Here is a 5,787-nt window from a genome sequence, read left to right as displayed (position 1 = left end):
GAGTACGAAAACAGTGTGCAATATAATTGTGAATGGGGAATACTTGAAGCAGGTGGATGAGGTTGTGTATTTAGGAAGTATGTTCTAGAGAGATGGGAAGGCTGACAGAGATATCGAAAGAAGGGTAAATGCAGGTAACTCCGTTAATGGAGGATTAAACGCCGTGGCCGTAGGCGCTAACAAAAAATTGTCCAAAGAAGCGAAGTTAGCAGTCCACAATGGAGTGCTGGTACCTACCTTGATGTATGGAAGTGAGGCATGGAACTGGCAAAAAAAGGATGAAAGTAGATTAAATGCTGTTGAAATGAGATCCCTGAGGCGTATGTGTGGTAAAACCATGTTTGATCGTGTGAGGAATGTGGAGATCCGCAAAGAGTGCAAGGCTGATGTAAGCGTAATGAGTAAGATTAAGAAAGGGACGCTTAGATGGTTTGGGCATGTAGAGCGAATGAGCGAAGATAGGAGTGTAAGGAGGATATATGATGCAAATGTGAAATGGTAGCAGAAGTCGGGGACGCCCGAGGAAGACATGGTACGGCCAAGTGAATCAGATACTTGTGTCGGGCCATGTCAAGAGTCAGAATAATAGAAGAGTATGTATGAGACGATGTATGAATGTGAATGAGGCAAGGAGTGTGTGCCAAGACCGAGTTGTTTGGCGGTCCGTCCTCTCTGCCTACCCCTGCGGGGAAACGGCGTGATGGTTAGTTAGTTAGTTTTCTTTAGTTGTACTGGACTAAATATTACTGTATCAGCTTCTCCAATTTGTATGGTTCTTTGACTTCTGAAATACGCTATATTCTCGGAAAGCGTTTAAATTCAGCGTACAGTATAAATTAAAAATATTAAATATTTACAGATAAAATAGTAACAAAATTGTAAAAAGAGGTAGGACAGTCTTCCAACAATGAAATAAAGTTGGCATATTTGAAATACAGGTAAATACAAAAAACAATGGAAAAGGCACTTTACTGATTGAATGATAGCATTGCGCACGTTTCAATAGTGGGTTCCTTCATTCTCGTACGCCTGTCAGTCAATACCCGGTATTTTCGGGAAATTCGCGCCTATTTCGCTAAATAGAATAATTTAGCTGAAATACGACCAAAATCACGTTTTTCGCGTTAATTCGCTAAATAGAAACCACTGGAAACACTTTCAAATGCCTTGAAACGCAAAGAAAACTTATAAATGCCCTATTTTCGAACCATAAATATTTTTTCGCGTTTTTAGTTAAAACGAAATTTTGCCATCTCTATACATATTATATTATTTTACCTTGTACATATGACCTGTTAAACTAACCAAATAGAATAGATCTTACTAACAAGTTACTAATACGCAGCACTTGCATACTGCGAATAACATCGTATGAATGGACATTTTGGAGGTCTTGTTTTGAAATTTAAAATGTAGACTCGTTATATCAAAAAAATTATCGTCCTTGCGAGAGTTCTGAAGGGGTACCATCAGTACCTAAAACAGGGCGGAGAAGTGGTGGGCCTCCTCCAGAGTGGGAAATGTTTGTCCATCTTTTTTAAGTTTTAAAGTTAAAATGATAAAACCCTAGAGTCCTTTCCTTATTGATTTTACTATAATATTAGCTTCGATAATTTAGTTTGATTCCACAATGGACAGCGCTGCAAACATTTGCTGTACTTTAGCAAACTTTACTTTTCTGCCTTTGGTTTGATTATTTCAATGCGCATTCTTTGGTGGACAATGTACGACTAATTTCGAAGTTAATTTAAAGCATTCTCACATCCTCCTGGTGCCAAAAAATGGTCACGTGGTTTGTCTCCAGCTCGTCGAAACGATACCCAGATTTAACGCTGAGACAAGTCTGTGTATTTGAATGTTTGTTGGTCTTTTCTGTATTATATATTTTTCCCTAGATCTAAAGCAATTTTATCATATCGCTGCACCGGCATGTTTTTAAAAATAATTAACATTAACTCTTAACTATTTAAATTACCGTTTATTAAAAAAATATACACTTATTCGGTTTGGTTGGGTATTTTGGCCCCAAATCTATGTTTAACTTTTGTATGAAAAAGGTCGAACAGCCGTTGCTCTTAAGAGGAAGCTACAAGCCAAAAATGTGTATATTCTTGGTATACACATTTTTGGTTGACCCCTGAGGTGATATCTCACAAAAGCGGCGCTATACAAATTATCCAATAAATAATAATAAAATATAATAGCTTATATCGTAGGTAATAGGTATTAAAATCGCTTGACAAACGGAGTCTAGAAACGTTCGATTTCAAGCACATAACTGGTTTTTATTTATTTTTTAAATAATTTTATAAGAGAGCAAAAAAGTTAATCAAGTGAAACTGTCACAGATAATCTTGGCTATAAAACTGTATTTTTTAAAAGTTGTTTCGTTTACGCGTTCATACATTTCTATTGAAAAATTTTTTTTTTGTAGTTACATTTATATTTTTAATTGAGTAATTTATTTTATTTTATTCAGGAAAACCTTCAATTTATATAAAGCATATTTTTGGTATTCATAATGTACACCAATTCGTTAGAAAGATGAATCAAAATAGTGATTTAGCATTAAGCTTCGCTTTAAGAGGAAACACGTCGTTTTGTGCATACAAACGTATTCCACTATTTTCCTTCTGGATTTTGACACCAGTGCAAATTTAAAAACATATAATACAGGATATCGAATTATGGCATATCCCTACATTTAGCTTTTTTTGATAAGTTATTTCTTAAAGGATCTAGGACCCTTCAAAAATCCTTAAATTTACCTAGTTAACGTACGTACAGACGTAAAATATTTTTTTCTAAAACAGTTAGTGAAAAAGTCTTTAAAATTGGTTCAGTTTTGGAGGTGAAATCAGTGGAATACAAAACGTTGATTTTGAAGATTTTATTAAGTAAGTCTTAGGTGCAGTATTTGTTCCTTTAGCTCAGTATTCGGAAACGTAACAGCGACACTGTCACTTTCGCTGTTACAAAACGTTTTGTAAGATAACTTTCACACTAATTTCTCAACGTCCGTGCTTTTGTTCAAGGCCACACGATACTCTAAATCCAGGGGATGAAAGATGTTATCCGCGTGAAAGTGTATGTACCGGGTGGATAGTGACGCCAGGATGCCAACCCCACCAGCAGATGTGTGCAGGCCACCCTGGGGCTGTTGTATAGTGTCAACGGGCCACCGCTGTACCATTCCTGAAAACAAATAATGTCATCGACCAAGTCATAGAAATCCAAGTGCTATCAAGAAAGGGTGTGTAAATTTTGAAATTAACACCAAAACCAAGAAAATATTTTTCCCAACGCTCACTACTAGCTTTGTGGAGATCAGTTTTCAAAGACGAAATTGAGGCAGTTAGACCATACGCACTAGAAATGCCTTCCATGCAGATTTAAATAATAATATCTTTATTAAGGAAAGTTTACACATTGCAACAATACATATTATTATTATTATTATGTAATGAGCAGGCAGCATTCTGCTGATGCGCTCATATCTGATTTGACAACAAGTTTGCCAGTAATTGAGTTGTTTTAAGTTTGAACTAAGTCCTTTCTTCTCTCCAAATGTGAATCCAATAGAGCTTTGAATTGATTTATATTTGTTGCATCGATGACATGTTGTGGGAGTTTGTTCCAAGCATCCACTACTCTATTTGCAAGGAAGTGTTTTCTAGGATTAGATGCAAAAGGCGTTTTGGTAATAGTGTCCACGGAGATTTATATTTTTATTAGTAGTGAAGATTTGTTGGATGCTAGGGCAACTGTAATGTCCAGATAAAAGTCTCGATCAAGTCACCCCTTTCTCTTCTTTCTTGTAAGGTTGGTAATCTTAGTTCCTTGAGTCTATCTTCGTATCGTAGATCTTTCAGAGCTCTTGGTATTTTGTCTCTGTACTCTCTCTAACAGATTTATATCCTTTGCGAAGTAAGGACTCCTTATTTGGAAAGCATATTCCAGGAGAGGTCGCATGGTGTATTATGTATTATGGTGTACATTGATTTGTAACTTTTATTTTTAAGGTTATAAAATTAACAGAAACATACAAACAAAATATGATGAAGGTAAAAAGAAAATAAAAGTACAGTTGAGGTTTCTCAAATACCGCCTCACCAGGCTAGCCTGTGTTGAGGCAGAATTTTTCAAGTTACTTCCTTTGTACATACCTATACTTGTGTTAAGATGTATTCGCTCAATAATGTGATTATTTCAATAACTGCGAATTTGGGTGAATACACCGGTAAAGGCCCTATTCTTATTTTTGATCCAAGTATTTACATTATCTTTGAAATTTTTTTGTGAATCAGATTGTTTTATGCTGTCTGGAAGAATGTTGAATGAGTCTTGTCGCAAAGTATTTAAAGTTTTGTTGACCAAAAGTAGTATGTGTTATCGGTATTTGTAGTAAGTTTTTGTTGTTGCCTCGACTACAAGGTGTATTTGAACCTTTTTCGTAGTAATTGTGAATATTTGAGTATAGATGAGTTAGGATAGTTTTTGCATATAGATTCGAGTCTGTAATTATAGGTAGCCTTAGAATTATTTATTGTTTTCTGAGCCTTTATGATTGGGTCTAGTGCAGATGAAGTGCCGCCTCCCCATGCTATGATACCATACTCAATAGTAGATTGGCAGACTGCAAAATAAATCATTTTCAGGTGTTGAAAGCCGAGAAAGTTTCGTATGATTCTGAAGAAGTGCATGGTTTTTTCTTATTTTGTTTGCAATTATTTGAGTATGAAGATTCCATTGGAGATATGGATCAATGGTGAGGCCGAGATGATGATGACGCAACTGACTTGGTACATTTTGGTTCTAGCCCATTTAGCACGCGCTCTGTCTCTCCTGCGCTTATCTCACATCGTATATCACCAACACATTTCAATTCCATAGATATGACGATAGACAGTTCTGCAAACAACATACAAAATTTAAGCAAAGAATGGTCAGATTTTGAATCACAAAAAACGCCAAAATGGCAATTTTCGTGATAATGAATGTGAATTTCAAAAACCTCAAAGAGCATTTGAAAGATGACACATCTGCCCTGATGATGGACACTCTAACGCTGTCGGAATCGTTGGCTAAATACGGCATAATACCCCAAAAATAAAACATGATAAATGTCGCATGTCTGCTATTTTCCATCCTTGAACTAAACCTGCTGAATGAATAGTTTGCTGGCCAGAACGTCCATTAGGACAGCCATTGGCAACAGCAGCAGGAACTAAAGGGAACCACCAGGAATTAATGTGTTTCCTGTAGATGGACAAGATTACTTGGAGGCTAACTGATAGATGTGTAAATACGACTAAACTAATGTTTATAAGACAAGGTTTTATGCATAGCTTAAAGGATAACACATAATTATAAGCAATAATTAGTCGCCTGAAATTATTACTTATAATTATTTGTTATGCATAAAACCTTGTCTTATAAACATTAGTTTATTACTATTTTATTATTTTCGCCCCCATCTTGAATATGCTTGTGTTATCTGGTCTCCTTATTATGCTGTCCACATTCGACGCATTGAATCTGTTCAATATCGGTTCTTAAGAGGGATTGCTAGGAGGCTAGGTTTAGAAAAAGGTATATACTCACATGATGAAATTGAACTAACTCTAAACCTCTCTCCTTTGGAAGTCCGTCGGGAAAGAAATGACTTCATTTGATCCTTAAAAATTATAAATGGTATTATTGATTCACCTACTCTACTGCAACTCATTCCCTTCAATATTCCCTCGCACAGACTCAGAAATAATGAACCGCTCTTCCTCAACCATC

Source organism: Hesperophylax consimilis, chromosome 20, assembly GCF_061612785.1.
Source record: "Hesperophylax consimilis isolate HC1 chromosome 20, BYU_Hcon_1.0, whole genome shotgun sequence".
In the NCBI taxonomy this organism is placed as follows: domain Eukaryota; kingdom Metazoa; phylum Arthropoda; class Insecta; order Trichoptera; family Limnephilidae; genus Hesperophylax; species Hesperophylax consimilis.
The sequence above is the reverse complement of the archived record's forward strand: the minus strand, read 5'-3'. Positions refer to the sequence as shown.